General features: G+C 49.5%; 1 protein-coding gene and 2 long non-coding RNA genes across 12 annotated transcripts in view; 2 read left to right on the forward strand and 1 right to left on the reverse strand.

Moving 5' to 3' along the window:
- Window positions 1-23,018, reverse strand: part of AGBL4 (AGBL carboxypeptidase 4) — a 1,099,729-nt gene that overhangs the window by 157,505 nt on the left and 919,206 nt on the right. The gene's annotated exons all lie outside the window — the stretch shown is intronic.
- LOC141572100 (uncharacterized) lies at window positions 726-9,244 on the forward strand. 3 transcript variants are annotated; one of them, XR_012497220.1, is made up of 6 exons: window positions 2,590-2,794; window positions 2,993-3,204; window positions 4,123-4,217; window positions 5,898-6,013; window positions 6,134-7,156; window positions 8,478-9,244. It is a non-coding gene; the product is annotated as an uncharacterized LOC141572100 (long non-coding RNA). The 3 variants fall into 3 exon arrangements; XR_012497221.1 differs by lacking the exons at window positions 2,590-2,794; window positions 4,123-4,217 and adding an exon at window positions 726-1,302; XR_012497219.1 differs by lacking the exon at window positions 4,123-4,217.
- LOC109433952 (uncharacterized) lies at window positions 10,321-18,932 on the forward strand. Of its 2 annotated transcripts, none has more exons than XR_012497727.1 (4): window positions 10,321-10,453; window positions 11,686-11,871; window positions 18,172-18,371; window positions 18,515-18,932. It is a non-coding gene; the product is annotated as an uncharacterized LOC109433952 (long non-coding RNA). The 2 variants fall into 2 exon arrangements; XR_012497726.1 differs by having other exon boundaries at window positions 18,172-18,355.

Here is a 23,018-nt window from a genome sequence, read left to right on the forward strand (position 1 = left end):
TTGGGGACCAGTCTCCTATAAGAATATTCTACTTTATTCGTTCGGACTGGCCTTGTCACTGTTTTCCCAAGCAAACCTTCAATATCTTAGATTTTATATCTTTGCCCCAACTCTTCCAAAAAGCCTTGCCAGATAGCTCCAGACCACAGTGCCTTCACCCTCCTCTGAATGCATAGAGCTCGTCTGGACCCCTCATTCGGTCGTAAATCATGTGCTGCCTTGCTCAGGCAGGAGCAAAAGCCGCAACCCTGTCCTGCCCAATGCCCCAGCACCTGCTCTCTTTGAGAAAACACTCATATCAGCGAAGTTTGTTTTCAGAGGCTCCGCTCCCCAGCCCTGCTGCCCTCTGGGTCTCCCTCCCTCACCTAGATTCAGATCTCCCATGGCCTAAAATCTCGTATCTAAGTGGCAGACTCATTCATGCTTCAGGGTTAGGGATCGAATGCTCTACCAAGGATGAGATGGGAGAAGAGAACAGGGATTATTACCATTGAAAGGCATAGGTTCATGGCAGCAAAATGAAGCATTAGTTCTGGAATTTGAAGCCTTTGGGAAAAAGAACTGCTCTGGTATCCTTCACGTATCTACATATTAGCACCATTTGTTTGGCTTTAAAAAGCAGTAAGGAGGCCTCTGACTTATAGGAGACCCATAGCGGCCATTAGAGCTGCAAAACCTGTGGGGTCACGGAGCAGAACACATCACTGTGGAGATGAGGGGAGCCTCCCAGAAAGGACAAGTGATTTGCCCCAGGCCACACAGCTAGGGAGTGTTCAGCCAGGGCGTAGAGCTCAGGGATGCAGGGCATACAGCTCCAAAGTCCAAGCGGCCTCCTCTCAGGACACTGGGCTGCCTCAGGCAAGGGCCATGCAGGCTGAGGCCTGGGAAGTGCCCAGTGGATGCCTGCCAAGGAAGGAAGGAAAGCCAAAAGGGCTAGGGCCAGTCGCCATTGTCACTGTCACTTTGACAGTCACAGGAGAAGAGCAGAGCAGAGCCTCCCCTCCTCAGATAGGCTACCCCTGCTGGGCTTAGCAGTTTATAAAGCCTCCCACCTACAGGGCTGGCAATCTAGGCCTGAGAGCAGGTAGCAGGCAGTCTTCTGGGGATAGGCTGATGGCAGGAGGGCTCTCCCTGCCAAGATCTAAGTTGATCCCAGCACCTTCAAGCACCGGCAGGAAGTCGGAACCAGAGCTGCGTGTTCAGAGTAGGAGCTGAGGTTGGGTCTCCTGGGACACAGACTGGGAGATTTGAGATCAGCTCGGAAGCTTAAATGGAGACTGCTTTCAGGAACACTTGTGAGAGGTACGTGTTAAGCGGGATGGAGAGAGTCTCAACAGCGACTTAAAGCAATCCTGTGGGGAAGCTTCGGGCCAGGAGAGCCCTTCAGAGTTGTCCCAGGAGGCAGTGGGGCTGGCTCTGTGTCCTGCATTGACTGGGTACTGGATGCGGGCTGCCCCCAGGGCAGGGGTGATAACCTTGGTGCGGCTGCTTCCTTGGGCTGAGTGCAATTTCCAGGGAGGAACTCAGCTGTGAGCTGCCAGCCTCCAACACTCCTGGGAACTGGGGGTCTTGGTCCTGAAGGGGGATCTAGGCAGTGCACACAGTGTCTGCTACACTAGCCTTTGCTGAGGCAGCTGAAGAGAGCAGGGCAGATCTGAGGCCCAAGAGAGGCCAAGGATGAAGGACTTTCTGTTTTAGTTCAATGCAATACCCATTTTCTACCAGTAACCACATGCCAAACTGTGGGCTGGTCCCTGAGGACATAGAAAGGAATCAGACACCGTCCCTGCCATCCAGACACTCAAAGGCTAGTGGAGAAGAAAGATCAAGCCTGGCTTTGTGGTTACAGACTTGAATTCTAGATTCAGACAGAATGAGAGTTAAATTCAAGTCCTGATACGCATGACCTTGAGCTCTGAGATTGTTCATTTCTTCATGTACAAAATGAGAATAATGATATCAGCCTCACAGGGATCTTGTAAGAATTAAATGAAATAACACCTCAGGTCAGTGCACAAGACCTGATGTGTTCAAAATGGTATGTATTTAAAAATGGTAACTTACAGGTTGCTTGGTCCAACTGCCTTTTCTTCCAGACGCAGAAAAGGAGGTCACTAGACTCTAAACAACACTAGAGCCATGACTTTGCCTATCTTTTCCCCAACTTGCGTTCCCAGTGCCTTACACACAGAAGGTGCTCAATAAATACTCGTGGAATACTTGTAGAGTCCTTGCTGCCCTTTGGTTGAAGGCGTGTATCAGGCGAGAACTGAGCACCCAGGCTTTCCCTAACATGTGCTGTGCCTTTTGAATTCCTCTCTCTCAGCCTCCAGAAATGCCTCACCAAGTTCCGTTGCAGGCTTATTAGCAAATGCAAATTGAATTATGCCATGCCCTTTTGCAACAAGGACAACAAAAACAGTTTCCCCAGAAAAAGAGGGCAAGAAGAGGTGAAAGCTGGGATGAAAGTGGAAGACAATACATTCTAATCAAACTTGATAAATATGTAAATTAAAGCAGCTAAACAGTTGGCTTTGACAAATGACTTCTCCGTAATGGATTTTTCCACAGTGAAAGGGGAGAGTTCAGCCTGCCTGCTAGTCACAATGAGAGCCCTGTCCTGCCTTCCCGGCAATGGGGGCTGATGGGGCAGGCACTGGGCATTGGGATGCTGGGAGGCAGACAGAGAACTAATCCTTCTTTGAGTAGATGCGGTTTATTGAGCATCTGCTAGCTGCTAGGCACAGCCTGCAACAACCCTGTGAGAGGAGAGAGTCCCTGTCTCAGGGCAAAGGTAAGGGCCATATTCACCAGACTCCAAAGCCTGTCACCGAGGGGCCAAAGCAACCAGCTGTTGAGGAGCATAAATTCAATACCTCCAGTGGTTTGACTGTCCTCTGGGGGTCTTACCAACTCAAAAGTTAGTGCCTTCTAGTTTTTGTTGCTATTTGTTTTTAAGATCCTGCCTTACAGTGTCTTCCTCCCCTCACAGGACCTGTCATAGTGGTGGCGTTCCCAAAAGGTCTGCTCCTTAACTTGCTATGTAGCTCGAGAGGGACCCCTCCCTTGTGCCTGCTCTTGTCTCTGTTTTCCCATCTGTAAAATAAGCTGTTGGAGTCACCCCAGCTGAAGGCCCAAACAGCCTGGAGCAGAGAGGAGCTGTCAGACTGCAGATTCTCTGCAAAATACAAGACAATTGTCATTGTAAGTACTAAATTTGGGGATAGGGGACGTTACTACTTAGCAACAGGTAGGTAACCAGAATAATGGCTATAAGCTTAGTGATTCTAGTGGGTTATAATACAACAGTCAGGTGAGCGGTGCTTTAAGAGAAACAGGTTTTGAGCAGTTACTGCGTGCCAAGTACTTTTCACACATTACGATCCCGATCTCACCAGGCCCGGTGAGAACTATTTTGTTTTCCTCATATTATAGATTGGAAATTTGAGGTTAAGTGCGTGGCCCAGGCCAACCCAACTCAGCTAACAAAAGTGACAGCTGGAATTTGAATACAGTCTTTTTATTTCCTGAGTCCAGTCTTTCTTCTGACACCTCCAAGGGACAAAGTTTATTCCCTAGCCGTACCTGATAAAAGATGTCTGTCTATGTGTACATGGTCTGCAGGCTAGGCACGCCTCTGCTCTGACTCAAACTCCTACAAATTCTGGAGTTTATGTACAAAGTTATGAGAGTTGTGGTGCAAACAGAAATTCAAGTTGAACGGTTTGCAGTCTTGGAAAGACACTATTAATACAATTTCCCCAGACACAGAGCCAATATTTATGAGCGCTCAAAGTGCTTCAGGAAGTTTCCTGGTAGGGCTGGGAGTAATGCGATCTAGGCCCTGAGCCCAAGATCAGTCTTCCCCGATGCTGCAGGAATTTAGATTTGAAGAGTGTTCTTTCTTTCCTATTGAGATCTTCATTGACTTGTAGAAAAATACCACTTTCAATCTCAAATCCCCATTGGCATCTTTATATAAGCACCGAAAATGCTACTGGGCTTTGGAGATTTCATTTAATGAAGGAAAAGTATTTCTGTTAAAGAGAATAATTCCTCTCTCTCTCTCTCTCTCTCTCTCTCTCTCTCTCTCTCTCTCTCAACACAACATCTTCGGAGCAGTCGGGGGAACTGGATAGTTCTGGGGTTGAAGAAAATGAACCAACCCACACCTCACCAGACTATGGAAAGGCAACTGCCAGGGAAAGCCAGGAAGGGTCAGTAATGAAGGGCAGTAAGAGTAATTAGTATGAGCTCCCGTGCACCCGTGACTTCACAGTGTGGGAGGCACTTTGGTGCTCAGTAGGGAGATGGTGCTCTTACCACTGCCCACGTTCAACCCCCCATCACGTGTTGTCTGAACCACTACAGCAGCCTCTGCCTCTCCTGTGCCCTGTTATCCTTCTCAGGTACCATGATCCCTCTCCTGCTTCCAGTGCAACAGTGGCGTCCCCTGCAGCAGAAGTGATTCCGGACTGCTTCCCCTGGCCTGCTTGTCCCCTGCTCATTCCCCACCCTCCCCTCTTACCCCTCTGTCACCTGCTCATCCTGCCTCCTCACACATGGTTCCTTCTAGTTTCTCTGCTCTCCGCCTGGAGGCCCCCTTGGGATCCTGTGAGGCTGGCTCCTTACCCCTCAGGTCCTTTCCCATGAAAGCAGTGGCTCCATGGCGACTGGAGTGTTGTCTTATTAATTGCTGTGGGCCCAGGTCTAACATGGCACCTGGCAGATACACATGCTGACAGGAATAAGACTAAAGAAGTGGTTACGGTCAGCAATTGTCCAAGGCCACATAGCCCGGAAACTGTGAGGACAGCGTGGCCCCCAGTCTGATGTGTATTAAAGCCTGTGACCCTTCTGCCTCCCCAGTGAGGTTCATTCCCGCCCAGAGAAAACACGAGGGGCCAAAGCAACCAGCAGCTGAGGAACATAAATTCAATCCCTCCAGTGATTTGTATTGCCCCCTGGGGGCCTCACCCTTAGTTATACCTAAGGGCACGAGCAGGCCCTTCGGTGTCACTGCCTGATTTCCAGCTCTGATTCAGCCACTTACTAGCTCTGTGGCCTTGGGGAAGTCACTGGATCTCTGGATGCCTCAGCCTCCTCATCCATAAAATGGGAATAACAATAATACTCACATTATTGGGTAGTTGTGAGGACTAAATGAACTAAAATAAAGCACTAATAGCAGTGCTTGTCACATGATAAACCCTCAATTAACGTTTGCTATGCTTTAGTCATTTAACAAATATTCCTTGAGCTCCTAGTCACCCCCCTTTCCGGGAAAGCCTTGCCCACTCCCAAGCAGTCAGGCCCCCTCTGCTCTCGTCCCTTCCAGCCCCTTCTGTTATTACAGCAATTGCCCAGTGGTATAATAGTAACTTGGTTTTTTTTTGTTTTGTTTTTTTCAGTCTCTGCCTTTCCCCTCTGGTGACTCTGAGCATCTTGGGGGCAGAAGCCCTGTCTTGTTCATCTCTCTTTGGCATTTTTTTCCCTTTGTTTGAGACAGAGAAGGGCGTTTTGACATGGTTGTTTTGATGAAGAGTTTTGAATTGGCTGTATCTAAAAGTAAAATTGCTTTTGAAAATTACCAGGTCCTGTGTGAAACAGAACCCACGCCAGCCTCATGCCCACGCATGTCTGATCTGCACGGTCTTTCACTCCCACCGATCCCTTACCCCCGCCCCCGCCTCCCTCATCACCAACCTTGACCTGTAGCCCAGCCCTGAGCCCAGCCCCGTCTGTCTGCCACCACCTCCCCGAGCCCCTTTGCCAGAAGTGAGATCAGGAATGGAGGAAATTCTGGGATGAGGGGACGGAGCCTGAAACGTCTCCTTGGCACATTATTTGGTATTGTTTTTTTAAAAAGCTGAAGGTGTAATGGTTTGTTTTCTCAGCTGTGTCAAAATGTCCCCATATCAAAACAGTTGTGTCAGAGCAGCTGAATCAATGTGGCCGAAACAAAAGGACTGTGTCAAAAAGATATGAACTCTGCAAGGAAGCCACCTGGCAGGTAGGTGGCAGTCCTTGAGAATGGATTTAAAAACATACTCCTCTGTAAGTTGATGAACAAGCAACCAGCCTCAGTTGTCAACTCTCCCTGTAGTAATTCCTTGTTGTTGTTTTTTTCCAGTGAGGATGTTTCTACCACCATAATGATCAGAGATGTTAAGGATGCTGCCTGATGTCACACAGGAGGTCACAGAACAGAGACAATGAGAGCTGAATATAATCTCATTTATCGCTTCCATTTTACAACCAAGGCCCCAAGAGAAAAAGGGTCTTGACCGAGAGTCACAGTGAATTGCATTTTCACCTGTTAGGTCAGAAACGTGATCCGTTCTCAGATAACGTCTCCACCCTGCACACTACATTCTGGACCACAGCATCGTCCCTGTGCTCATGGCAGGCAGCCAACAGCATGGAACAGAGCCCACGGCAGGCTGCTAACACAGCCCTAGGCATGCTACTAGAAAATTGGATTCGCCACGTTCTCGGTAAAAGAAGCTTTCGTGTCCCACTGGGCAGGCTGTCAATATCCCATTAGCCAGCCAGTCCATCGGAGCAGGAAGGCCTCTCGGTGGGCCCCAGTCTGCAAGAGGGAAGGTGAGCTCTGCAGCGTGGGGCACGAGCAAAGAGCTGACTCTTTGCATCTATTTCCATAATTGATATTTCTGTAGCCAGTTAAAGGAAGAAATAAACCCCTGTTAACCTGAGTTAGAAAATTATATATCCCTACTGTTTTCGTGGCTTCATGACTTGGATGGAATGGAGTCTTTCTTGAATAGAACAAATGATAAAAACTTAATTTATAAAAACTTATTTCCAGAGGGTGTTTTTTATAGAGCGTGTTGTATGTTCCTAAAATAAGGCTTCTAGGATAAACCTGGACTCTTTATACAAATTCTGGCTTGAACTATACCTAGGACACATGAGATTGGAGTTGTGCGACTGAGGTAAGTTGCTGAGCCATGGTTTTACCAGAGACTAAGTGAGGAAAGGTTTGTAAGTCATGGGTTCTCCACAAATGTAGCCTCTGGGATTATTGATTTCAGGAGCCTTGAGTCCCCCCTGCTGGCAGACCTCTCTCATCTAGGAAGTCCCTGGGGCCTGAAGATGCTGTCAGACGCACACATGTGGACTGAGAACTGCACAGGTGATCTAGCACAATGGTTATAAGCAGGGACTGTATCAAAAAGATATGAACACCAGAGCAGTTACTCCACCACTCTCTGGGTGTGTGACCCTGGGCAAGTTACTTGACCTCTCTGTGTCTCAGTCTTCTCATCTATAAAATGGGGATCATAGTGGACTATCTCATATTCATGCTCTGGAGAGTAAATGAGTTAGTATTTGTAAGGCACTTAGAACAGTGTCTGGCACCTAGCAAATCTTATATAAATGCATGTTTGTTAAACAAAATAAGTACTGATTAATAATAACCATTCAGATGCTCCCTGTCTCATCTTGGGGCCCTCCCCTGTGACAGGCCCATTCCCCCTCAGAAACCATCTCCTATGGATAGTGATTTGATACTTTTCTCCAGATACGTGAGGGTAATAAACTGGCAAGAAACACATTCTCAGACCCAGCTTCTCTGGTTCTTAGACCCAGCTTCACATTAGAACTACCTGGGGAGCCTTCTAGAAATCCTAGTGCCCAAATCCACCCCTTCCCAGTCCTAACCAAGGTTCTGGGGAGGGGCTTGAGCAAATTTTTCTTCAAATGTGCAGTCACAACTGAGAACTGGTCCAGCATGAGCTTGGGCCAGGCCCTCTGTTCTCTGGGTCTTGGTCTTCTCACTACACCATCAGTAGCAGGAAGGGTAGGGCTGGGTAGGCTCCCAGCCCCCTCTAAGTCTAAAATACCATGATCCAGGAGGTTTGGAGGTGCCAGGAGCTGGCTTGGGATGGCTCTGATTAGATGCCATTGGCCATGACAATAAGGAGAGGTCATGGGGTTGCGGGTGGGAGTAGACAAGAAAACATACACACATCAAGCAGATAATTTCTCACAGACACAGTCCCTTCCTGGGAACAGGAAAAGAGGTACTGAGAAAGCAGAGGTGTCACATCTCCTGGAACTCACAAAGCTTAGAGCAAACAGATGGGATTTATAATGGAAATGGAAGCCACATGCATGAGGAAAAAAAGAAAAGATATTTTTCAAAGGATGAAGCAGGAGGATTGATATATTTGTAATCATGGACATAGAGGGGCCCAAATACTCACGTGCCAGGATACAGAACCAGGTTCCTGGGAGGGTAGGAGAAGAGAAAGGGAAATCACTGTGGCTGAGCATCTGATCTGTGCAGGCGCCAGGGGCGTGTTACATATAGAACCTCCTTCTATCCTGGCAGCCTCCCAGAGGGCAGGTGTTCTGATCACCATCTTCCAGACCCCACAGGTGGTGAGCAGCTGTGCCAGGATGGAACCAGGTGGCTCTGACTCCAAATCGCTATGCTCTTTCCCTTACAGCTTGGTGCCTCACGTATCCAGAGCTTCCTGTCCTCATAAGCTCACACACCCAGATCACAGCAAAGAGCCAGAAGGAAGCAGAAAAGAACTGAGAACAACCCAAATGCAGACGCACAGTCCCCATAAGAAAGGTTCTGTCAAGTGTCAGGAGAACGTCTTGGGGACACTGGGGTGATAGGGAGAAACCTCCTGATTTCTGGGAAGAAGGGTACAAGCCCATCTTTTGAGAGCTAGTCCATAAGCACAGAATGATAGAGGATGGAAACTGGCAAAGCCACTGTAAAGAGACTGGGGCCCTCCCAGGATGTGGTTCTTGACTGCTTGACACATGGACACATCAAAAGGAAGCAGGTGTCAGTCGCCAGTGGAGCGATGTGCCTCAGGAGCTCTGACAGGGCAGTGAGAGGCCCAGCCTGTCTCTGTCAGGGAGAGGGAAACCGACAGCACCGAGATGGGGGGCCTGCTCAGTACAAGCAGTGCCACAGGAGGGGTGACCATACGGTGCGGTGACCACACTGGGTGGCTATAGCTGGGAGACCTGCCCTTACCCTGTCCTTGGACCCTTCCCCATCACGCCACCTTTGCATTCAGCCAGCTGCCTTCTGGGTATCATTCAGCTTCCCCCTAGCTCTCCCCTGCCCCCCTACATAGCTGGTGAGGAAGGCCACTGCTCACCATCAGAACCAAACTGGCCCCACAGCCCCTAACTGTTCACTCAAGAGTCTGAGAGGAGAACCCCACAGTCAGAAAAGTCCTATCCACTCTGCTCTCACACGTCGTGTGCCTACCACGTGTGAGTGCCGAGCACCTGAGAGGGTGCTGCTCTCCATCTTATAACCAGGTAACATTAAAAAAAAAAAAAAAAAAAAAAAAGTAAGCCAATGCGTTGTGGAGGTCTCGGGGCTGAGAAGCGTGCACTCCAGCAATCTGGAGAGTTAAATAAAGACAGGAGCTGCTGCTGGCTACATGAGGTGTTCGAGACCGGCACCAGGCAGCACAGCCAGCGTCTCGGGGTGAGAGGTTCCCCCAAACAATTTCCCTCACTTTGGTCAAGTTCAGAGCCCTGATCACAGCCCATCTGTGGACTGAGCTGACCCAGGGCTGGACTGGGATTTTCTTCTCTCTCCCCCCACCCCACCCCCTTTTCTGATTCAGAGAGTAAAGTGAGGGCCTACATAGCAGGGTTTGCACCCTCTCCTCGCTGGCACACAACTGGTGCTCCATAAGGTCACGCTGAAGTCAATGGACAGGCCAGCCCTGCAAGCTTACTCTAAAGCTACGCCTTCAAGTAAGTAGCACCCATGTGATTCACTGTGAACTTGACTTCTGGAGAACTGAGGCTTTTTTTTTTTTTTTTTTTAAGTGTGTTTTTCCAGGACCCATCAGCTCCAAGTCAAGTAGTTGTTTCAATCTAGTTGTGGAGGGCGCAGCTCACAGTGGCCCATGTGGGGATCGAACCACAACCTTGTTGTTAAGAGCACAGCTCTAACCAACTGAGCTAACTGGCTGCTCCGAGGCTTGCTTTTTTTAATGGTGCTAATGTGGCAATAACAAGGTGGTAAATGTTTGTTTGCCTTCGTGTCTTCTAGCAAAGCCTCATTCTCCAATCCTGAGTTTCCCACGGTGTCCTTTAAAGCCCTTCTCTTTAATGCCAAGTAGAAGAGTTCCAGGCAGCTATTTGCATTTTCAATTCTAGAAATCATTAATGTTTTAAAACTGCCAGCACCATGGTTTATTAACACACATCTCCTACTTGCCAGTGTTAAGTGGAAGATTTGTGTTTGAGAAATATTCTAACAAGGGGTGATTTCCCAACTTTTGTTTAAATGCTGCTCTCAGGAGCTTAGTGGGGGAGAAAGACATGGAAGCAGGGAGTGAGAGCGCTGAGTGACCCCTGTGTGACTGAGCGAAGACAGGACGGGAGCCCAGAGGAGACCCTGGACACAGTCAGGATGGTCAAGCCAGACGTGTTAGAGGTGGGCTTCTGATTCCAGGGAAATCTGTTTTTGCAGATAGTGGAAAGGATGTGAGTGAACAGACCTGTACTTAGATACTGGCCCTTTCGGTTACTGTGACATCTTGGCAATAGGTTGCGGTTAAGATCAAGGGTCTTTGAGTCAGGCAGGCCTGGGTTCAAGTCCCAGTTGTGACGACACTAGCTGTGTGAAAATCATCGAAACGAATAGGTTTTTGAGTCTTTTCTGGGTGTGAGGCAGAGGGCAGCTTTGGAGGGCCTGCTCAGTGCCACAGTGGGGTGACCTCCCCGGGTGGCTGCAGCTGTGGAATCTGATCATACTCATCTCCTCCATCTTCCCTCCTATCCCAGCTCTTCCATCACCATGTGGGCGATTTCCTTTAATTCTCACAACCACCCTGTGGGATAATTCCTGTTACCCCATTTCACAGAGCAGGAGACTAAGAATCAGAGAGGTTAAACCACTTGCTCCAGGTCACACATTAGCCAGTGGATGGACAGGATTTGATCCTCGAGTGCCAGGGTGATAAAGCATTGAGTTCTTCTGCTACTTACTCCAGAGGTAGAGTGAGCATTAAAGCAGGTGGCAGGGGTGGGACAGAGGGAGCGCTGTCACAGTTTGAGCCATCAGTGAGGGGGCTGCTGTGGTCGCTCTTCTGTCTCCCAAAGCCCAGCTCATCCATCTCTCCTTCACTAAGCTCCCTCTCCACCAGCCCCCCATCTCTCCAGCCAGAGGACCCCATGTGTCCCTGGCTCACGGTTACCCTCCTGTGTGCCACACTTCCCTGTGCCTTCATCACTCCAGTTTTCTGTTCAGCCCTGCAACACACACAGTCCTTGCCCCATCGTAAGGCTGTAGCCAGTGTTTGCTAAACAAATTGAGAGAAACTATGAACCACACCAATTCCCAGAAGAAAACGTTTGCCAAGGATCTTTAGACTGGACACATCAATATAAAAATGACACAGCTATAATTTGCTTTCAGATTCAAACTGGGAAGTTGAACTTTGACCCTGTCAAAAAATGAGAACAAATTAAATTGAAACACAAAGTCATTTCCCTTGATCTAGGACTCTGGATTTCTAATTAACATGCACCACCATTCCGAGGGCTGAAAGGGGATCGGTAAGATGGTGTCTGCTACCGCGCGAGCTGAGCCCACCTCAGGACAGAGCTTTTTGTTCATGCGTTTGTCTGACTTTTCTGGGATGTATTGTGTTTCTTGTGGTATAGGTCCACAGATGAGAGCAATTCCCAGCGAACAGAAAAAAGTAATTGCTAGAAGCTGACCTTGTACACAAGAACATACAACAAAACAGCCCTCAGCGCAATCACTCAACCACCCTGTCTGGGAAGGCAGCAGCTCAGCTCCAGGAAGTTAGAAACACCAGGTGGAATTTCAGGGGCAGTAGCTGGAAGGTGAGTCTACTTTGTGGGGAGCAGAGGGTAGAGGTCCCCCCCTGAGCAGGCGCAACCACTTAACTCAGAGCCTTGGCAAGGCGGCACTGGGGTTTTGGCAGCTAAGCCTCTGAAATATTGATGTGAGACAAGTTACCAGCTGGGAAAGGAGACTGACTTTGAGCAAAGGGCAAGAATGCAAGCGGGGACGGAAGTTTCCCAGGAGTCAGCCGCCACTCCTGCTTGGGGGAATGAGGAGAGGGGTACTGATCTTCAGCCCACTGACTCCCAAACTTGCATGAGTAAGACGCACCTGGTGTACTTGTTACAGCGACAGGTTCCTGGGCCCCACTCGGAATGAGAAACTCTAGCAAAAGGCCTGGAAGCTATATTTTTTCAACTAGTGTCTTAGAGTACTGATGCTTTGCTTACTAGAGCCCCTGGAATACTGTCTGGCCTGAGGCAAATCACAGCCCTTCTCTGAGTTTCCATTTCCACATCTGTACAACGGCGAGGGGAACCCTTGCATCTCACGGGTACACTGTATTTGAGGAGGAGATAAGATGAGTGTGCCAGGTGTATAGCCAGTGCTGACACCTAGGAGGTGTGCAGTGTGCGTGAAGTCCCGTTCTTGAGGTGTGAGAAGGCTGCTGCCCTCCAAACCAGTGTCCCCAAAGGTGCCTCAAGTCCCTCTTCCTGTTCTGTATAGCTTTTGGCTCACAATCATTAAACATCAGACTCACAGGCTCCTGCCCACCAGGGGGCATTGTGGGGGTCCTGCTCCCACCAAAGAGCCAGTGCCCCAGGGTAGAGGTGACCTGTCCTCGATGGAATCAGCCCAGGCTGACAACCTATCTTCCAGTTTCCACTCCCAACTTCTGGGGTTCCTGCCAGGGCCCTTGATAACCCCCAAACAGTAGGCTCAGGGGCAGGGGCTCTCCTGTTAGAGCAAGGCCTTGAGAAGTGAGTTCCCTCCCAGCTAATCTGCCAAGAGGTAGGATTAACTGGGGGGCCGAGGGAGGAATTAGTGGTCAGAAGAGCTGGGTGAAGAGTGCAGTTATGAGCTGAATTGTGCCCTCTAAAACTCATGTTGAAATCCTAACTCCCAGTACCTCAGAATGTGGCTGTATTTGCACATAGGATTTTAAAAGAGAGGATTAAGGTAAAAATGAGGTCATATAACTGAGCCCTAATCCAATATGGCTGGTGTCCTTATAAGAAGAGGAGACTGGGACACAGACATGCACAGAGAGAAGACCATAGGAAGACACAGGGAGAAGACGGCCATTTCCAAGCCAAGGAGAGAGGCCTTGGAAAAACAACCTTGCCACCCCCTTGAAGTCTGGAGTCCAGAGCAGTGAGAAAAGAACTTTCTGTTGTGTAAGCCCCCGAAATGTGGGATTTGAAGGCAGAGGGTCTTTGGTACTGGCTCCTTCCCCTGGCTCTTTGGGAAAAGATTCCCTGTTTTCTCATCTATGAATGAGGATAAAATAGCATGTTTGGCTCACAGGTTGTTAACATAGGTGTGTCTCAGAGGAGAAGATATAAGTATAACATGTCTGGCATGATACATGGTATCTCCCTTTCCTGTTCAGCTGTACAAGTTGGACCAGCCTGTAATCCCTCTGAACCTCAATTTTATCACATAGGAAATGGGGATTACAACCCTTGTCTACCTCATTTAGCGGAGGTGCTGGGAGGCCAGCAAGATAACATGTGTGACAAGGTTTGAGAAAGTGTAAACACTTTACAAGTGGGAGGAGCAATTGTGTCCACGCAAAGTGGACGTCGTCTTCCCAAGATTTGCTTTTAAACCGAGATCTGAAGTACAAACTGGAAAGAGCAGTGAGTGGGTTTAGACACATGGGCTCCGGGTCCAAGTCCCAGCTCTGCCATTTTAGTGAAACTGTGGCTACATCACTCAATGTCAGTGGCCTGCCTATGAAACCGGGATGGGGATGGCTATGATGGAAGATGCTAACACTTTCTGTTCAAGCATCCACCAAGTCCCAAGTGACCCCATGTGCTCATCCAATTCAAGAAGTTTTACATTGTGTTCCCAATGGCATCAGGTGAAGGTAGTGCCAGAGGATTTGCTCCAGTGAATGAGAAACCCCACTTCTCCCATCAGAATCCCTTTCTGATACAGGCATCGTGCCCTCTGAAAACCTAACACAGAGGACCTGAGCACCAGCTCACTCAGCTTTTAGTTGGGGTTACTCGCAGACCCAGATGTAGCCTCCGGCCACTCCACACACACCGTCCCTGCACAGGGTCTCCTTTTAAAACAGTTGACCCTCAGCTCCTCCCCACCATTCAACTTGACTTAGAACCAGGCCAAGGGAAAGTATTTGGGCTGAGGCAAAGAGCATAACAGAAAGGATGTTAAAAAAAAAAATCTCTTTGCAGCAACATTCACCAGGGGAGACTGTGTGCAAGGCTGGGGCTCACAGAGGGGTCTCAGTGGAGGGCTGGACTTGCTGTCCTTGAGGCTCTTCCAATTCTAGGGCACTGGGCTTTATTAACAGGTGAAAACATTAAGTTGTCAGGACTTGAACCACTGGTCAGGAAGTGAGGTTGGAGCTTATTGACGAGCCACGGAGCATTAGCTCTGTGATTACAGACCCGTCAACTGCTGATCCAGCAAAACCACACACTGGATGCAATTACTTTCTGCTTTGCTATATGGGGCGTGGCAGGGAATGAATGGGGAAGACGGGTTGGGCCATCCATTTAGTTTTGAGGAAACATTTTGAAAATCAAATAAGGAAGCACTCATTCATTGGCAGTCATATGACGTTCTAATAATGCCTCAGAAAAGGTGCCCAGAGAAAAATCATTTCTCTGGCTCTAGAGGCACTGAGAGTCTGACTACTGAGGCCACTTGGGCAGTTCTGAGAACCCTGTCTCGATACCCTGAAAGGGGTTAGGAAGAGGTGGGGGACATTTTCCTCCCCGGCCAAAGGATTGCCACTGTGACTGCAGCGGGAAGACTCATGGATTGTGTCCAGCTGTGTTGATTGCTGCAAAGCGTTCTTGAACCTCACCGGGGTCCTTAATGGGGTTGGCTCCCGCTGTTATGCCAAGTCTGTGAGGTCCCGGATACGGTCAAGAGGAGATCTGCCAGGATGCCTATGATACGACTGAATAGTCCAAAGCAGGAGGGAGAGAAGAGGACAGGAAGGCAAAAGCAAAAAAAGAATGGAAACACGCCCCTGTCCACAGCCACAGCCACAGCGGCCCCCTGAGTTCTGTCCTCATCAGGCTCAGCGGACACCAGGGCTGATCTTCGACTCGGACACTAGACTCAGCTTTCCCCTCATTTTGGTTTGTAATATAAAGTCACTGATCACATGAAGATCGAGTTAGAGTTCAGGGAAGGACCCTGCTTATTTGGCTACCACTGGGCCTGGAGGAAGCGGGGGGGTAGTACCTTAATTCAACCACCACTTACGCCTAACACTGTGAAAGGGTGGCATTCATCTTAGCTTACAGATGGTGGCCGAAAGGCCACCACATAAGAGAGTTAGTAATTCAAGAATACAGATTTGTTTTTCTTTATAAAACAACACTTATCAGAAAAGGAACTTTGGGGATTTATCAATTAAAAATAAGGGAGAGAGAGAATCTAACACAAACTGTCTCAGTATTCAACTACAGGAAATCTAACTGGGGTGGAATCGGGCTAGACGTCCTTCCGAATGTTCTCTGTGGAAGGAGAAACGGCGTGGTAGAAAGCATGGGCTCAGGGGGCCTGGTTTCCATCCTGCTTTCACTCCCAGTGTATGTGAGGACACTGTAAATGAGTCCTGAATACAAATGCCTACGGAGGCTGGGCAGGCTCATACATAATTGAAGCAGACATATGTGAGAGAATGGGCTGTGGGGGGACTGTGGCACGCTGAGCCCTCTGAGCAACTGTCAGCCGTTGCTATGTAGGACTTAGGCCCTGAGTTCTGTGAGCCTTTCGGAGAATTTTACAAGAGATGCTAGGGATCTTGATGTTTATACGAAATCCCTTATGCGTAAGTATTAGAAACTAATTTTTTTAAATTTTAAAGCAAGAAAAAGAAAGTCCATGGACCTAGTACATTGTCGTGTTATAAACTGTGGAGCCCTGAAAACCTTAAGGAGGTGTTTTCATTATCTTGTGTGACTATAATTGATTCTTTGCACCTCACTTTTTTCTTCTTCAAAAGGAGAGGAGAGGAGAAAACCTCTCAGCAGGGCACTCCTGCCTGTGACGCAGCAGGAGTCCAGGCCTCCAGAACCCACCCTCTCAGCCGGCTTGTCAGAACAGGGTGCAGAGGGCTCCCATGGGCAGGCCGGTTAACCTCCTAGTATCACCAGGAGTGGAGAACCAACAGGATTTGCTCCCGGCTGTGCAGGGAGCCCCCATGGAGCGCTGAGGAGGGTGGGGACTGGCAGGGATGCACCATCTGCTGGGCGTGGCCTCTAAAGACCCTCAGCTCTGCCACTGAGTGCATGCTTGACCTTGGTGGAGCCACCTTCCCTTTGCAAGCCTCAGTGTCCTCATCAAGCCATGCAACAAGGGACTCCAATTCTGAGGGCCTAGTCAGGACTCAGGTTCTGCTCCAAGGCCATCCTGAGTGACTTTGCCCTGTGTGATCATGGAAAGCCTTCCACAAGGATGGAGGATAGCCCCTTACCTGCCTTTGGCTGGCAGGCCCGTGTGTGTGTGTGTGTGTGTGTGTGTGTGTGTGTGTGTGAGTGTGTACTAGGCATGGCTCTCATGTCAGCATTAAGCAATACTGGGGGATGGGGGCAAGACAGTGTTAGCAACTCACGGGGGCACAAACACAGAAGGGGCAGGGGAACGGAGGTCATGGAGGCAGGTCAGGGAGGGGGTCAGGTGATGGACTGAGAGAGGCTGAGAGACCCCTAGAGAGACAGAGACAGACACACAGACAGATGGAGCCAAGGCAGAGAAGCAGACGGATATAGAGAAGGTGAGAGACATGCACCAAAGGCACAGAGAACAACAGGGAAGGAAGGAGGGAGGGAGGGAAGGCAGGAGGGAGGAGAGGGCATGAGGGAAAGGAAAGGCCAGGGGAGCTGCCAAACAATTGGCTTCAATTAAAAACTTAAACGGGTGTCCAGAGACTGTCAGGCTTGGGATGGAGCCGTGTTGCTTAATGGGGAGGAGAGGTGGAGGAGACAGGGCCTGGAGGCGCCCCTGTCAGCAGCTGATGAGTCTGCGCGGCAGGCCCAGGCCTGTGCTGACAGCACCCCAGCCTGGATGGGGGAAGCAGTGGGGAGAGGCTGCCCACGCAACTGAAATTCTCTGGTCTGGTCCTGTGACCTCAGACAGGGGTGGTCAGGCTGTCATGGAAAAAATCCACACATTGCGGTTTGAAACCCAGATCTGCCAATTAGTGGCTATGTGACCTTGTGTCTGTTTCTTCACCTCTGAGCCCCACTGTCCTCATGTGAAACAGGGGCACTAATGCTATCTGCTGCCTTTGTCCTCACAAAGAGTTTCTGATGATGGAAGTCGGTGGGGTACGGTCTGTGGCAGGCCCTCGCCCAGCACCTGAAGGCAACGCTCCCTACCGTGGTGTCCTGCTCCTGCTGACCCCCCTGCCATGGCTGACAGGTTTCCCTGAGGTCTCTGCTCAAGTGTCACCTCACAGAGGAGCCTTCCCTTGTCACCTGCTACAGAGCAGCAGCCTTCTCTTTCACCGATTTCCTGTCTGTCTTTTCCTCCATAGCACTTATCACCCCCGATGTGTATATATTTATTCCCCACCCCCACTAGAATATAGGCTTCATAAAGATAGCAACTTTGCCATTTTGTCCACTGCTCTATCCCCAAAACCTAGACCAGCAGGTACAGAATAAAGGTTTGTAGGAGGAAGGAAGAAGGAAGGGAGCGGGAGATATTCATCAGTGCACTCAGAGAGTGGCTCAGAGTCCAGAGGAAGTCCACATGCATAGAAAAGACGATGGAGATGAGGACCCCTCACCCCACCTCACCAGGATAGTCCTACTGATGTATGTCCACGGGCTTCTCTCTACTCTCAGGCCCACCTAAACTTCCCCGCCTCCTGTCCCTCTTGCTTCCCCATGACCTTGTCCCTGCATCCAGCCTGCATTCACCACCCTGGGCCCAGAGTGCCTTCCTAAGCTCTACTTTTCCATGCCCTGCATGTCTGCAAGGCTTAGCTACAGTCCTGTTTCATTCCTTCATTTTACTTCCATTCATTCAAACACTGTGATGTTAAGGAGCCCCTGGCCTTCAGGGACCCAGATTCCCTCGATATTAGAAGACAACACCTGTCCCCTTTGCTTACACTGCAGGAGAGACCAGACATTGCTGAGCAGCTGCTAACACTCACTTTAAACTGAAGATGACACAAAAAGCATTCTGGGATTAAGGAAACCATCTCTGCTTTGGACCAACAGGGAGAAAGGTGGTCCCCAGGGTGGGGAATGATCTGATCCAAGAGACCCTGCAGGTCCAAGAAGAGCATTAGAGATCCAAGTAAGAGATGCTACAGGTATCACGGTGCTATTGTTAAGGGGTGGAGACACAGAGAGGAGAGTCTGGGTGTCTGTGGGAGAAAGGGGGCAGGAATGGGGGGCACTGGGGTCAGGATGAAGTTTCTGCTTTTGAGTCTCAGGCCCGGCTTTGTCCTCTCAGGCAGTGGACATGCAGAATGCACTGGGCTCTATGACATCAAGGGAGGAGCCCCACTCAGAAACATGGGACTCCTGCACCTGGTCTGGAATCCTTGTACAGGGACTGGCAGTGTCCTGTACAGGAAAAGGCCCCGACAGCTGCAATACACGGCTGAGCGAGAAGGAGGCCACATCTGGGAAGCCCATCCTAGTCACCTGAATCCCGAGTGACACCTCGTTTCCTTCCTTCCTTCTTCCCTCCCCCTCCCTTCCTTCCTCTTTTTTCCCTTCTTCTAATAAACACCTCTCAGGTACTAGGACTGAGGCAATCTCCAAAGAAGAGGGTGGCCAGGAAATGGGCATACCTACCTGATGAAGAGAATCCATTATACCTTGGGAATAAATTGTTTTCTTCATCCTACAGCTACCACGTGTGTTGGGATCAGGCTATCTGTGATTTGCGGGGGGTAGGGGGGGGATCTCATCAGATGTTTCTATTGTGACGATCATTCCTGTTGTGGAGGAGAGGTAACACCTGGTCTGGCAGCCCCAAGGCTCCTCCCACCCTCTGGGGCTGCATGGGCTGCAGTTACACCTCTGCTGTCACTTAGGCTGCCCCCATTTACTGTCAGCACCTCCAGGGCACGGGACGCAGTGGGTCTATCGTGTGTCGTGGAGCCAGCTCTTGTTCCAGGCCTGGTGCTCAAAGAGTGTTTGCTAAATGAATGACTTCATGCCTATTGAATGAATGGAGCAGGTCAGAGCCCACCTGGGCCCCGGCCATCTTTGATCCCCAGAACCACTTTGATGTAAGGGGTGGGGGTGCACAGAGGGTCTCAGCTCATTTACATAACAGATGCAAAAATGGTGCACAGAAGGGGTGACTGTCCCAAGTTTTCACATTAAAAGATGGGAAAGGTCAGGATTCATTAATAAGTCTTCTGATGTCAGAGAAAGAAGGACCATTAGAGACCAATGAGTTCAAGCCCTATTTTTCCAGGTGATAAATCTGCCAGAAAGGGCCTGGCTTTCGCTGAGGGTCACACAGTTAGTGGCAAATCACATATAAGAAACCACTCTATACACATACAATAAGAGCACAATAAACAGTAGTGTATCATTTCAACATTTTCAAGAGTTGAAATCTATCCCGTTCCGGTAGGAGAGTGAGCAAAGAGGTTAAAGCCAGACCAGAACTAACCAACAGAAATGTAATTCATGCCACAAATGTGAGCCACATGCGGGATGTTTAAATTTTCTAAGAGCCACATTAAAAAAAAAAGTAAGTGACAGGTGAGATTCAGTTTGATGATATATTTCATTTTACCCAAGTATCTAAAATATCATTTCAGCATGTAATCAATACGAGCATTTTTATTAATGAGGTAGTTATGTTACTTTTTATACTAAGTTCAATCTTCAGTTGTGCATTTTACATGTCAGTCCGCTGACCACAGTTTAAGTGCCCGCGTGTGGCCTGCGGCTCAGTATTGGACGGTGGAGGATTAGAAGGATCGGGAAGGCTGTAAGGAGGGAGGTCTTGGAAAGGGAGCGCCTCCGGCGAGGCAGACAGGAGGCGGAAGGTATTACAGGTAGAAGTAACATTACACACAAAGGCAGGACACCGAGAATGTTCTGCTCACAGAGGACTGGCCCAGCTGGAGTTGAGAGCCGCAAGTTGAGGGTGAAGACCACTCAGTCGCCTGCTCCCTTGTTCCACACAGCTCCATTCCAACAGCCACGACCATGCTCATACCTCACAGAGCACTCAATGGTGTAAAAAGCTCCCTCTTGTCACCCTGTGAAATAGACCCAGAGCAGGAGACCGCTGCCCAGGGTCACACAGCTGAGTTAGCACTGGAAACCAGCCTCCGTTTCCCGCTGCTCCTTCCAGAATACCAGCCCTGCCTGGAAGCCAAGTGCAGAGGGGTTTCCTCTTTGAACCCCGAGTGGGCCGTTGCTTTTTCTGTCTCTCTTGCTGGGCCTGCATCCTCCAGATGGTCTGATCTTCCCCACCTGCCAAACCTGGGTCTTTCCTCCTTTAGGCAACTTTCTCTGACCCTTGTCTCATCAGAGTCAATTTCTCCCTTTTATGAATTTCTAGAAGCCTCTAAAGTTTTATTGCAAAACAAGTTGTTTCTAAAGATTTAAAAAATCAGACTGTTACCTCTTGCCATTAAGAGTCTAAGTGGGGGAAAAGAGAGGTGGTAGAGAAACGGGGAAAGGGTGAGAGACCCATCGCCAAGTCCCTGATGCTACAGCACAGAAGCAAATGACGGCAAAGAATGATAATTTCAATAAGAGTGAAACACACAGAACCTAGTCAGCAGTCGGGCTCGTTATGAACTCTAAAGAGGCACTGACAGATTCTAGCACCAGGACTGGTGGCTGCATGCTGGGGAATACTGAAAGTCTGCCATCCCAGCCTCCCACTGGGAGCTGAAGGTAACACTGGGGGAGCTTTCCGAGGCTGTCTGTCGAGTCACCCACAGAGAGCAGCGTGGGAGGTGGGAAGGTGACTGGGAGAGGGAGTGTGGGCTGCACTCTCTCTGAGTTGCCCCTCCCCCCCGCCCCACCACAGAACCATAAGCAGGACGAACATAGTATTTGCAAACACAGCTACAACCCTGCTCTCTGTTCAGGCAGAACTGGATACAAATCCTGGCTCTACCCTATGAGGACTGTGACATTCGGCAGGTCAGGGCTTCAGCGACCCTCGGCTTGTCTGTACAGGTGGTCCCACATACCTCATGGGGTGATTCGGGAAGTCAGATGGGCTGGTGTATGTTATGATGCCCGGCAAGTTGTAGACATCAGATACTGGCTTCCTCTCTTCCTCCTTCCCTATCTTTCCTTCTCGCACAGGATAATGGGATAGGAGGGGATTGCAAGGCTCTGGGTAAGAAGCCCGCAACACCCCAATAACAGCTGAGACTTATTGGGAAGGGCTGTGTGCCTGGCGCTGGTGTAGGTCCTTACCTGGATCACCTCATTTCATCCTCTAACAACCCTATTGGGTAAGAACTCTCATTAACTTGTCTGTGGTCACTAAGCTGGTGAAAGAAAGAGCCAGGCAGGATGCAACCCAAGGCCTTGTGGCTTCAGAGCTCACACTGTTGAAGCAGAGGCACTTACACTCTGCATATTCCAGTCTTTGTTCCTCTCTTAAGGTAGTAATGCCAGCCCTAAGCTAGCTGTTCTTAATTAACTGCCCCAGCAGGCCGCCTGACCCTCTGAGGCCCAGGACAGCACTGGGCATCTATTAAGTGCCCAGTGAGTATTTGCTGGGAAAAGGAGTGTATCTGAAAACTGTTCGCATGGAAAAGATATTCAGTCCAACCTCACCCTCAATTCCACGGAGAGGAAACTGGACTAACCCAGAGATCAGACTTCTTGCCCAGGGCGCTCGACACAGTGGAGGAAGAATTGGGAATCCGTACCAGGGTCCTTGACTCCTGGCTGCCATGCTTTCCTGTCACAGAGTCCATCTCCTGCTCCACAAAAGCAGCTTCCATGCTGGCATGTGTGCACGCAGAGATGCAGACACACTTGTCTTCGGGGCTGTCAGCTACTTCCTTGAACCATAGGAACCTGGACCTGAACCATCAGGACCTGGACCTGTGTCTCTCAGAAGGTGGCACTCTACTCGATTCATCTTTTGCACTCAGGCAGCGGGATACATCGCAGCAGAGAGTTTTCTCCACGTCTGGGACCCGGAAGCTGGGAATCTTGGTAAAGCCCCATCAAACAGTCCTGTACTTGGCAGTTGAGAAACTGCCAAGGAGAATAAGCCTTGTGAAATTCGTTTCTCTGTTACTTTATAGATCAGCCATGGACTCCACAACACAAAACAGAAAGCCCCTTCCAAGTCCGCGGGTTACCAAGTCCTCAGGGCCACCAGGATTTTGCTCTGCTTTCTTTATGACTCACCTGTGACCTGCACAGCCCTACCTAGCCAGCCTTCCCCAGTCCCTGGGCACATGAGATGCTCTTATGCTCTGCCCTTGTACCTGCTCTGTCCCCAACCTACTTTAATCCCCAGGTCTAGAACTCCTATTCAATTAAAACATAAATGAAAGGTGATTTTTGTTTCGCCTCTGATTTGGGGAGGGGCGGCTCACACGTGCAAGGCTTTCGTGGCCCGAGGATTCACTAGCTGCTAAAGCAGGGGCAGTACTCCTTGTGACGAGACCCGGGCACATGAGTGAGTACATGCCAGGCACCCAGCCTCTCTCAGGAATCCTGAAGCCACGAGGAAAGAGCGGTAGGCAGGGAAGGAGGAGGTGCGGGGGGAGAGCGAGAATATGAAGCTCTATATACAAATACCTGTCACTGGAGACACAGAACCACTGAGCTGGTTTTAAAAAAAAAGGCCTCAGAAACAAACATGGGTTCGGATGTTAGCTTCACTTACTAACTGTGTGTGTAACTTCTTTAACGAGCTGTGGGTACAAATGAACTTAAGTGCTGCTTTTGTTAATCATAAAATGGGAATAATAATCATACCTTCCTATAAGATTGTTGGA

This window comes from Rhinolophus sinicus, linkage group LG06 (genome assembly GCF_036562045.2).
Source record: "Rhinolophus sinicus isolate RSC01 linkage group LG06, ASM3656204v1, whole genome shotgun sequence".
Taxonomy (NCBI): Eukaryota; Metazoa; Chordata; class Mammalia; order Chiroptera; family Rhinolophidae; genus Rhinolophus; species Rhinolophus sinicus.